The sequence below is a fragment of the Henckelia pumila genome, chromosome 4, assembly GCF_033568475.1.
Source record: "Henckelia pumila isolate YLH828 chromosome 4, ASM3356847v2, whole genome shotgun sequence".
Lineage (NCBI taxonomy): Eukaryota > Viridiplantae > Streptophyta > Magnoliopsida > Lamiales > Gesneriaceae > Henckelia > Henckelia pumila.
In genome coordinates, this window is record NC_133123.1 from 180,756,319 (window position 1) to 180,769,888 (window position 13,570).

Genomic DNA, 13,570 nt, shown 5'->3' on the forward strand with positions numbered 1-13,570 from the left:
AAATGCTAGTCTCAAACTCGAGCGATCCTTATCCTTATTATCGGACGGCTCAATCGACTAGGAACAGTTTAGAATATACAGTGACTATAAGATGTGTTTCATGATAGACATCTCCATGTTCTACCACATCTTACATACACTATAGTATATTCAAGGTCTTTATCAAAACAACAATAGTATATCACAATATAACAATATGAAGAAAGATAAAGTCATTGCCATTAATAAAAGTGTAAATAATATTAAACAAAAGATTGTTTATACAAAGAGTCATCAAAGCCCTTAGCCACAAGTTGGCTCACCGGGCACCCACTCTTTCAATCTCCCACTTGCCCTATAGCCAACTAGTCATACTACGTAGACCCATTGTTTCGCGATGTTTGTCAAATAATGGTCCTGGCAAGGGCTTAGTAAGTGGATCAGCGATATTGTCTGCAGAGGCCACTCTTTCGACAGTGATGTCTCCTCTTTCCACAATCTCCCGGATGATGTGGTATTTCCTCAGTACGTGTTTGGATCTTTGATGAGACCTTGGTTCCTTTGCCTGAGCAACGGCACCCGTGTTGTCACAGTACACCGGGACTGGACCAACAACTTCAGGAATGACGCCCAACTCTTGGACGAAATTCCTCATCCAAACGGCCTCTTTAGCAGCAGCTTATGCTGCAATGTATTCAGCTTCAGTGGTGGAATCCGCTGTGGTGTCCTGCTTGGAACTCTTCCAAGAGACAGCACCGCCATTGAGCATGAACACAAATCCAGAAGTTGAATTCGAGTCATCCACGTCACTTTGGAAGCTAGAGTCGGTATAGCCTTCCAATTTTAGTTCTCTTCCTCCATATACCATGAACATATTCTTAGTCCTTCGTAAGTACTTAAGAATGTCCTTCACGGCTTTCCAATGCATTTGACCGGGATTAGCTTGATATCTGCTCGTGACACTCAGAGCAAATGCTACATCCGGTCTGGTAGATATCATCCCATACATGATACTACCTATGGCTGACGCATATGGTACATGTGTCATTTTCTCTATCTCTTCATCTGTCTTGGGACACATAGACTTGGATAGAGAAACTCCATGACACATGGGTAGATGTCCTCTCTTGGACCCATCCATTGAAAACCGTTTCAATATGGTGTCGATGTAGGTTGACTGAGTGAGTCCTATCATTCTCTTAGATCTATCTCTATAGATCTGTATCCCTAGAATATAGGATGCCTCACCCAAATCCTTCATCGAGAATCTACCTGATAACCATATCTTTGTTGACTGCAACATCCCTACATCATTCCCAATGAGTAGGATGTCATCAACATAAAGTACTAAGAATGTCACAGCATCCTTAACTACTTTCTTGTACACGCATGGTTCCTCCGGATTCTTGATGAAACCAAAATCTTTTATTGTTTCATTAAATTTCTGGTTCCAACTTCTTGATGCTTGTTTTAGACCATAAATTGATCTCTGAAGCTTGCATACCTTATGCTCGCTTTCCATGGATGTGAACCCCTCAGGCTGCTTCATATAGATTTCTTCCTTAATGTCTCCATTAATAAAAGCAGTCTTCACATCCATTTGCCATATCTCATAGTCATACCATGCAGCTATGGCAATAAGGATTCTTATGGACTTGAACATTGCAACTGGTGAAAAAGTTTCATCATAGTCAACTCCTTGTCTTTGAGTATAACCTTTTGCCACCAATCGCGCCTTGTAGGTCAATACCTTACCATCAGGCCCAAGCTTTCTCTTGTAGATCCATTTACACCCTATTGGAACAATTCCATCGGGAGGATCTACTAAAGACCAAACTTGGTTTGTATGCATCGAATCTATTTCCGACTGCATAGCTTCAAGCCATAAATTTGAATCCGCATTAGAAATTGCTTCCTTGAAGTTTCTTGGATCACATCCAACATCGGGTTCATCTTGATCCCCTTCAAGAAGAAGACCATATCGAATAGGAGGTCTAGAAGTCCTCTCGGATCTTCTAGGTACAGGCGTGTCTATCAATGGTTCCTGAGGTGTAGGATCGTTATTTTGTATTTCGGGTTCTTCTCGAATTTCTTCGAGTTCCATCATCTCGCCTTTCTTATCCAATAAGAACTCCTTCTCCAAGAAGGTGGCATTCCTTGAAACAAACACCTTTGTTTCAGCAGGATAATAGAAATAATATCCGATTGAATTCTTCGGATACCCTACAAAATAACATAAGCTGGATCGACTATCCAACTTATCTCCCACTGTCCGCTTCACGTAAGCAGGACATCCCCAAATCCTCAAGTACGAATACTTAGGAGCTTTGCCATTTTATAACTCGTATGGTGTTTTGTCCACTGCTTTAGTGTGGACGTTGTTCAACAACAATACCGCCGTTTCAAGCGCATAGCCCCAAAACGAAGGTGGAAGCTCAGTGAAGCTCATCATGGACCGAACCATGTCCAACAAAGTTCGATTACGACGCTCCGATACACCATTAAGCCGTGGTATCATAGGAGGAGTCCACTGAGAGAGAATCCCATTCTCTTTTAGATAGTCCAAAAACTCGGTACTTAAGTATTCTCCACCTCGATCCGATCGAAGTGCTTTAATACTTTTACCTAGCTTGTTTTCTACTTCAGCCTTGAATTCTTTGAACTTTTCAAATGCTTCAGACTTATATTTCATTAAATATAAATACCCATACCTCGAATAATCATCAGTAAAGGTAATGAAGTAGGTGTGGCCATATTGAGTACCAACTCTAAATGGACCACAAACATCTGTATGGATCAAATCCAACAGATTTTGACTACGCTCAGGTTTCCCCTTAAAAGGAGATTTAGTCATTTTTTCTTTTAGGCAGGATTCACAAGTAGGTAGAGAGTTAATATCAGACATATCAAACATGCCCTCTCCCACTAGCTTGTTCATCCTCCTTGAGGAAATATGACCTAGCCTAGCGTGCCAAAGGTTTGCCGGGTTTTGGCTATCGATTTTCCTTTTGTTTGTTGTTGCCGGTTTATCAACATAATTTATTGGAACGTCTTTTAGTTTTAAGTTGTATAGATCGTTTTCAAGTTGTCCATTTCCAATCAAACATTCATTCTTGTAAATATTGCAAATCCCATTCACAAAATTGCAAGAATAACCATCTCTATCAAGCATAGAAACAGAAATAATGTTTTTAATCAAATCCGGAACAAATAAAACATCTCTTAAAAGTAACTTAAAACCGTTTTGCAAAATTAAATAAACATCTCCCACGGCTTTAGCTTCAACTCTGGAACCATTTCCGAGCCTCAGCTGGGTCTCACCCATTCTAAGCCTGCGACTTCTTGTCATCACCTGCAAATCATTGCAAATGTGAGATCCACATCCGGTATCCAATACCCAAGAAGTAGTATTAAGTGAAACATTTATTTCAATATAGAACATACCATTCGCAGTTCGCAACTGCTCTAGTTATTCCTTGCAGTTACGCTTCCAATGACCGAGCTTCTTGCAGTAATGGCAAACATCCTTGGATTTTTCCATGTTTGAAGCCTTTGTCTTGTACTTCTTCTCGGGTTCGATTTTCTTGGGTGGGGCAGAACGTTTCTTACCCTTTGTACTTGGCCCCTTCTTAGCAGAAGAAGAGGAGCCCACCAAGAAAGCCGGTTTATCCTTCTTTAATGTGGATTCATGTTGGAGAACACGGCGATCAGATCAATCAGAATTGATACCCGGTGCAGCGGAAGTTTAAAAATTTTATATGGAACGATTCCATATTGGGTATCAAAACTTTACGATTAAATTGTGTGTGTAAAAATTAAATAACAATTATAAAATTTTTACCTTTAATCTCGAATCGAGATTTAGGACACCAACAGATTTCTCTGCTCTTGTTGTATATCCCTGGAACTGATGGACGAACTGTTCTTCAATCAGGTCCACGAACAGAGATTTAATCCCTCTGATAGATTGCACTAGAAAATCTATCAGAAGTTTTCTACGAAGAGATTAACGAATTTGATCCGTTAAACCAGACTGTAATTCAAAATCACAGGCTGGATTTTTCTGACAGAGAGAGGGAGGGGGGCGGCCACATTTTAGAAAAATACTTAGGGTTTTCGAAAATTGTGACCTGTTGTGTGTAATTTCTGTACTGCATTAACTTATTTATAATGTAGGCCACTAACAGCTTAGGGCCCATTAGTCATAAGTTCAAGCCCGACAAGCAAAGCCCGCATGTTCAGAAATTAATATAAAATTCATCGTGACTCCGATTGATAAACCGATTTCACCAATGTGCACAGAAACCATTTCTGCACCTTTTAAAGTCAAGATAAATTTTTCTGAATTCGAATTCAGTAATTTCCAAAAATGGCCATCCCTATGTCATTTTAGGAAATCTTACTCCTCTACTCTTAAATAAGAAGTCCAATTTCTTCGTTCATTAAATTTAACTCTTTAAATTTAACTATCTCAACGGGGATTAAAAATCCATTACACTGTGTGACCCTCAATGGTTCAGGGATACAGCTAGCCGTGGGCTCACAACTCCTTGTGACTCGGAACAACAATTTCCGACTTGCCCATCGAATCATGGTATGAGCGCCTAGCAACATCGCCCCATGATTCCCTAGGTATCACTGATAGTGCCTACAAGAACCAGTAGATTTTGGTTAGCGTACAGTACCGTCCCTTCATCCATATATCCCGATCGAATCAACAAACATTGGTATATCGAGAGCCGCTCGAGATTCGATAACTATGCAATGCATCTTGAAGATCAAATAGTGACATCGCATGTGCTACTAAGAAACCATTTCTTAAATCACATCATGTACTCTGGCCAGAGATTCGTCACACTAATATCTCCTCAGATCGCATAGGATATCCACACTCGTAAGTATGTGGTGAATCCTTGACAACAAAGCATCGACTCCTATATGTGTTGTAACTGTACCCAATCCCGACACCTGATGACCCCAATAGAGTCGGTAAACGAGTCAAAGCACAGTACTAGCATGTAGAGTCTCAATGATGTCTCAAGTAGTAAGGACTAATGGTGTACAACCAAAACCGCGGACTTTATCCACTCGATAAGTGATAACCACTTGGAAAGTCCGGATAGGGCAGTTCGATCATTCATCATATGAATATCCATTTGCATGCTTCGAACATCTCTATGTTCTTTACCAATGAAACGTGGTACTCTGCATCGCAAATGCTAGTCTCAAACTCGAGCGATCCTTATCCTTATTATCGGACGGCTCAATCGACTAGGAACAGTTTAGAATATACAGTGACTATAAGATGTGTTTCATGATAGACATCTCCATGTTCTACCACATCTTACATACACTATAGTACATTCAAGGTCTTTATCAAAGCAACAATAGTATATCACAATATCACAATATGAAGAAAGACAAAGTCATTGCCATTAATAAAAGTGTAAATTATATTAAACAAAAGATTGTTTATACAAAGAGTCATCAAAGCCCTTAGCCACAAGTTGGCTCACTGGGCACCCACTCTTTCAATCTCCCACTTGCCCTATAGCCAACTAGTCATACTATGCAGACCCATTGCTTCGCGATGTTTGTCAAATAATGGTCCTGGCAAGGGCTTAGTAAGTGGATCAGCGATATTGTCTGCAGAGGCCACTCTTTCGACAGTGATGTCTCCTCTTTCCACAATTTCCCGGATGATGTGGTATTTCCTCAGTACGTGTTTGGATCTTTGATGAGACCTTGGTTCCTTTGCCTGAGCAACGGCACCCGTGTTGTCACAGTACACCGGGACTGGACCAACAACTTCAGGAATGACGCCAAACTCTTGGACGAAATTCCTCATCCAAACGGCCTCTTTAGCAGCAGCTGATGCTGCAATGTATTCAGCTTCAGTGGTGGAATCCGCTGTGGTGTCCTGCTTGGAACTCTTCCAAGAGACAGCACCGCCATTGAGCATGAACACAAATCCAGAGGTTGACTTCGAGTCATCCACGTCACTTTGGAAGCTAGAGTCGGTATAGCCTTCCAATTTTAGTTCTCTTCCTCAATGTCTCCATTAAGAAAAGCAGTCTTCACATCCATTTGCCATATCTCATAGTCATACCATGCAGCTATGGCAATAAGGATTCTTATGGACTTGAACATTGCAACTGGTGAAAAGGTTTCATCATAGTCAACTCCTTGTCTTTGAGTATAACCTTTCGCCACCAATCGCGCCTTGTAGGTCAATACCTTACCATCAGGCTCAAGCTTTCTCTTGTAGATCCATTTACACCCTATTGGAACAATTCCATCGGGAGGATCTACTAAAGACCAAACTTGGTTTGTATGCATCGAATCTATTTCCGACTGCATAGCTTCAAGCCATAAATTTGAATCCGCATCAGAAATTGCTTCCTTGAAGTTTCTTGGATCACATCCAACATCGGGTTCATCTTGATCCCCTTCAAGAAGAAGACCATATCGAATAGGAGGTCTAGAAGTCCTCTCGGATCTTCTAGGTACAGGCGTGTCCAGCAATGGTTCCTGAGGTGTAGGATCGTTATTTTGTATTTCGGGTTCTTCTCAAATTTCTTCGAGTTTCATCATCTCGCCTTTCTTATCCAATAAGAACTCCTTCTCCAAGAAGGTGGCATTCCTTGAAACAAACACCTTTGTTTCAGCAGGATAATAGAAATAATATCCGATTGAATTCTTCGGATACCCTACAAAATAACATAAGCTGGATCGACTATCCAACTTATCTCCCACTGTCCGCTTCACGTAAGCAGGACATCCCCAAATCCTCAAGTATGAATACTTAGGAGCTTTGCCATTCCATAACTCGTATGGTGTTTTGTCCACTTCTTTAGTGTGGACGTTGTTCAACAACAATACCGCCGTTTCAAGCGCATATCCCCAAAACGAAGGTGGAAGCTCAGTGAAGCTCATCATGGATCGAACCATGTCCAACAAAGTTCGATTACGACGCTCCGATACACCATTAAGCTGTGGTGTCATAGGAGGAGTCCACTGAGAGAGAATCCCATTCTCTTTTAGATAGTCCAAAAACTCGGTACTCAAGTATTCTCCACCTCGATCCGATCGAAGTGCTTTAATACTTTTACCTAACTTGTTTTCTACTTCAGCCTTGAATTCTTTGAACTTTTCAAATGCTTCAGACTTATATTTCATTAAATATAAATACCCATACCTTGAATAATCATCAGTAAAGGTAATGAAGTAGGTGTGGCCATATTGAGTCCCAACTCTAAATGGACCACAAACATCTGTATGGATCAAATCCAACAGATTTTGACTACGCTCAGGTTTCCCCTTAAAAGGAGATTTAGTCATTTTTCCTTTTAGGCAGGATTCACAAGTAGGTAGAGAGTTAATATCAGACATATCAAACATGCCCTCTCCCACTAGCTTGTTTATCCTCCTTGAGGAAATATGACCTAGCCTAGCGTGCCAAAGGTTTGCCGGGTTTTGGCTATCGATTTTCCTTTTGTTTGTTTTTGCCGGTTTATCAACATAATTTATTGGAACGTCTTTTAGTTTTAAGTTGTATAGATCGTTTTCAAGTTGTCCATTTCCAATCAAACATTCATTCTTGTAAATATTGCAAATCCCATTCACAAAATTGCAAGAATAACCATCTCTATCAAGCATAGAAACAGAAATAATGTTTTTAATCAAATCCGAAACAAATAAAACATCTCTTAAAAGTAACTTAAAACTGTTCTGCAAAATTAAATAAACATCTCCCACGGCTTTTGCTTCAACTCTGGAACCATTTCCGAGCCTCAGCTGGGTCTCACCCATCCTAAGCCTGCGACTTCTTGTCATCACCTGCATATCATTGCAAATGTGAGATCCACATCCGGTATCCAATACCCAAGAAGTAGTATTAAGTGAAACATTTATTTCAATATAGAACATACCCTTTGCAGTTCGCAACTGCTCTAGATATTCCTTGCAGTTACGCTTCCAATGACCGGGCTTCTTACAGTAATGGCAAACATCCTTGGATTTTTCCATGTTTGAAGCCTTTGTCTTGTACTTCTTCTCGGGTTCGATTTTCTTGGGTGGGGCAGAACGTTTCTTACCCTTCGTACTTGGCCCCTTCTTAGCAGAAGAAGAGGAGCCCACCAAGAAAGCCGGTTTATCCTTCTTTAATGTGGATTCATGATGTCACAAGCATATTGACCATCTCTTCAAGGGAGGCCTCTATCTTGTTCATATTGAAATTTACCACAAATCCGTCAAACGAAGAAGGAAGAGACAGAAGTAGTAAGTCCACGTTGAGTTCATGCTCCAACACCAAATCAAGGGTTACCAACTTCTGTATGAGCCAAATCACTCGTACCCCATGATCACGGACCGAAGTCCCTTCACGCATGCGACACGTCATTAGCTCCTTTACAGTAGCGAACCTTTCAGCCCTCGATTGAGCCCCAAAAAGTTCCTTGAGTTGAACGTGAATGTCAGCAGCATTCACGGTGTCCTCAAATCGCCTCTGGAGTTCATCAGACATCGAGGCTTGCATATAGCATTTGGTCTTGATATCATGGTCCCACCATGTATCAAGCTTGGCTAACTCCTCCGGACTTACGTCAGCTGGTGCTTCCTTCGGAGGAGATTTCTCTAACACGTAGAGCATCTTCTCCGAAGTCAAGACAATCTTCAACTTACGGAACCATTCCGTATAGTTTGCGCCAGTCAACTTATTTTGTTCGAGGATCGAGAAAAGTGGATTACGCGAATTCATCGTATGAAATACTGAAAAGAAACAGACAAATATCAGTGATTGTTTAAGCAATTTACTAAGACATAAAATAGGCGATATTTATTTTATGAATCTCACTCCCACTATTTTAACGATTTCACTACCCTCTAGTGAAAACGGAAAACTGTTTTTCTTAGTGAGAACATGGAGTCCAATTGACAATCTATGGTCCCGAATAATATTAGCCAACCATAATTTCAAAAGGTAGAGCCCAATTGCTTCCAAAGCAACCTCCATGTTTCTACCTCATGTCCAATAAGGGCCCAATAATATGACGCCGTTTATTGTGACATGTCAAGATGACCCATCAATATTAAGTTGTGATGGACGGTCGCCATGTGGATCCCCCAATAATATGAGCCGATCCCATGGGAGTTCCACCCAACTTACAACATGTGTTGATCCAATGTACAGCTTTCCGACGAACGGGCCCCCCCAATAATATGAGCCGGACCGTATCCGCGGGTAGCATCTCATACATTGATCGTTGATGGAAGGTAGGAACATTTAAACAAATTTAAATTTCCTTTATTTATCTTGATATCAATTTTAAATCATATTTAAAATGAGGGATTTTTAATTATAAAAATTTGTCTCATCATTTTTTTAAAAATTTTGTATGCTTGCCGGATTCACACAATTATGTCTAAAACATGCATACAACTATAATATCACATATTATATAGGATGATCGATTCCATTTCTAATCGACCCGTGGTTGCCAATCACGAGTCTTAGTCCAATCCTAGGTAATATGCAGTATGCAATGCAATCCTATTATATTTGCTTCCAATTTACATTTCTTCTGTCTTTATTGTCTGCTGGGCCCACCTCCATCTTCATATCTTGATCTCCCACTAAATCTAATGTATTTACAATAAATAACAATGACAAGTAGGGGATACATTTTAAAGGGGTGGGAACGGGCCATAAACCAAGCCCACTTTTATTACATATGACATTCATATTGGGCCATAAACCAGACCCATTAATAAAACCAACAACAATAAAACAAATGTAAATTCCTAACATACACCTACAAAATTGGTCATGGCAATCGATCATCCTTATCCAATAACATTTAATTCAAAATTAATTTATTGGATAACATGCAATGGCAGTTTAAATTTAAAAGGATAAAATCATATTTCATATATAAAATCTTATTTTACATACAAAATCATATTTTATCTTTTTATCAAATAAAATCATATTTTATCTATAAAATCCAATTTTATACATAAAATCATATTTTACTCAATATATCCATAAGATCATATCTTATCATCAATTGTACCAAAAATAATTAATTTCAAAATTCAATTTAACGGATAAAATATTTAAATTTTCCAAAAATTCAAATTTATCCAAAAATCAATTTTAAAATTTTCGGACTCGAACAATTTGATCCGACGCCTCGTGGACCAATCAAAACAATTTTCGATCGGACCAAAAATAGAATTTTAACATATTAAAATTTAATTTAAAAAAATTAAAAATAATTTTTCCCGCGGGCCGCCCGGGACGTTCCCGGGCCGGTCAGCGACGATCGCTGCCCTGGGCAGCGCCGTGCGCCGCCCTGGGCAGCGACGATCGCTGGCCCTGCCCCGGGCAGCGATCCAATCGCTGCCCGGGTTTTTGCCCGAAAAAATATTTTTATTTTTAAAATATTTATTTTGTTTCAAAAACCGAGGCCTAAAAAATTTTTGTACAATCGATTAATTTAATCGCTTGATCTGAGCAACCTGGCTCTGATACCACTGTTGGAGAACACGGCGATCAGATCAATCAGAATTGATACCCGGTGCAGCGGAAGTTTAAAAATTTTATATGGAACGATTCCATATTGGGTATCAAAACTTTACGATTAAATTGTGTGTGTAAAAATTAAATAACAATTATAAAATTTTTACCTTTAATCTCGAATCGAGATTTAGGACACCAACAGATTTCTCTGCTCTTGTTGTATATCCCTGGAACTGATGGACGAACTGTTCTTCAATCAGGTCCACGAACAGAGATTTAATCCCTCTGATAGATTGCACTAGAAAATCTATCAGAAGTTTTCTACGAAGAGATTAACGAATTTGATCCGTTAAACCAGACTGTAATTCAAAATCACAGGCTGGATTTTTCTGACAGAGAGAGGGAGGGGGGCGGCCACCTTTTAGAAAAATACTTAGGATTTTCGAAAATTGTGACCTGTTGTGTGTAATTTCTGTACTGCATTAACTTATTTATAATGTAGGTCACTAACAGCTTAGGGCCCATTAGTCATAAGTTCAAGCCCGACAAGCAAAGCCCGCATGTTCAGAAATTAATATAAAATTCATCGTGACTCCGATTGATAAACCGATTTCACCAATGTGCACAGAAACCATTTCTGCACCTTTTAAAGTCAAGATAAATTTTTCTGAATCCGAATTCAGTGATTTCCAAAAATGGCCATCCCTATGTCATTTTAGGAAATCTTACTCCTCTACTCTTAAATAAGAAGTCCAATTTCTTCGTTCATTAAATTTAACTCTTTAAATTTAACTATCTCAACGGGGATTAAAAATCCATTACACTGTGTGACCCTCAATGGTTCAGGGATACAGCTAGCCGTGGGCTCACAACTCCTTGTGACTCGGAACAACAATTTCCGACTTTCCCATCGAATCATGGTATGAGCGCCTAGCAACATCGCCCCATGATTCCCTAGGTATCACTGATAGTGCCTACAAGAACCAGTAGATTTTGGTTAGCGTACAGTACGGTCCCTTCATCCATATATCCCGATCGAATCAACAACCATTGGTATATCGAGAGTCGCTCGAGATTCGATAACTATGCAATGCATATTGAAGAACAAATAGTGACATCGCATGTGCTACTAAGAAACCATTTCTTAAATCACATCATGTACTCTGGCCAGAGATTCGTCACACTAATATCTCCTCAGATCGCATAGGATATCCACACTCGCAAGTATGTGGTGAATCCTTGACAACAAAGCATCGACTCCTATATGTGTTGTAACTGTACCCAATCCCGACACCTGATGACCCCAATAGAGTCGGTAAACGAGTCAAAGCACAGTACTAGCATATAGAGTCTCAATGATGTTTCAAGTAGTAAGGACTAATGGTGTACAACCAAAACCGCGGACTATATCCACTCGATAAGTGATAACCACTTGGAATGTCCGGATAGGGTAGTTCGATCATTCATCATATGAATATCCATTTGCATGCTTCGAACATCTCTATGTTCCTTACCAATGAAACGTGGTACTCCGTATCGCAAATGCTAGTCTCAAACTCGAGCGATCCTTATCCTTATTATCGGACGGCTCAATCGACTAGGAACAGTTTAGAATATACAGTGACTATAAGATGTGTTTCATGATAGACATCTCCATGTTCTACCACATCTTACATACACTATAGTATATTCAAGGTCTTTATCAAAACAATAATATTATATCACAATATAACAATATGAAGAAAGATAAAGTCATTGCCATTAATAAAAGTGTAAATTATATTAAACAAAAGATTATTTATACAAAGAGTCATCAAAGCCCTTAGCCACAAGTTGGCTCACCGGGCACCCACTCTTTCAAAACGACCCTAAGGGACCCTCCTAGAACCAAGAATCGGTTGGCAGCAGACTCGAACAAGCCATGAACAGAAATCACATCAAACTTGGGGTATCTAACTCAAAATCGTTAAACATGCATGCACAGTGAAAAATCTCCTTCAAATCTGAAAAACGCATGCATAAACAGATCAATCATGCTTAAAAACAGTTTATATGATTTAAATGGTGGCCAAGAATGGATTCGAAACGTGCCTTGTTGAATGTTTGGACCAAAACAAAGAAATCAACGCGCATCGGGCTCGCCGGAACGAACGACTTGAAAATCCTTGCCCAAAAACCTCGAGAAAATTGTGTGTGATGCGTTCTTGACGATGAAAAATTTTCGGAAGATTTATGGAGGCGGCTAAGAGAGTTTTAGCGTGAGATAGGGTGGGTTTTTAGGTTAGAATAAATTAAATTACACTAATTAAGCTAAGTAGATAATTATACCATAAAATATATTTAAAACTCATAAATAAAAATATAGATTAGGTAACATAATGAAAATCCCGTAATAATAATTAAATGTAATTTTAAAAGTTATTAAAAGTCATTAAAATGACTTATTTTGGATAAAAATGGACACATAAATATACATATATATAAATACCATAATTTTCTTAAAATTTAACCTTAAAATAATATTTTAAAGCTCTTAAAAATCTCATAAAACATTTTGGGTGAAAACAACATCTCGTCCGTTCACGGTCCTGCCTACGCGATCATAAAATAAACTTTCTCAAATAAATTCATAAATCACATCATACAGATTTAAATGCCGAAACAATATTTAAAACATGCAAATAAATCAATTAATTTAAATAATCACTCATAAAAACAATTTAACACATTTTCACATTATTATAAAATTATAAAATCCCCTAGTTATGCATGCGAATTTACGTGACGAATTTATGGGCGTTACAATTCTCTCCCCCTTAAATGAAATTTCGTTCTCGAAATTTGATTTAACTTAGTCGTCTAATAACACATGACTAAAATTTTTCAAAACTAATTTTCAAACTTAAATCCCAAAACATAAATTAATTTACATATCTAAATTCAACTTAAATCTCAAAAATTCTAACTTTTCAAACTTAAATATGAAAATCATAACTTAATCTACAAATCTATATGTCAAACTTACATCTCATAATTATCAAACTTAGTTTTCTAAACGTATATCATTCT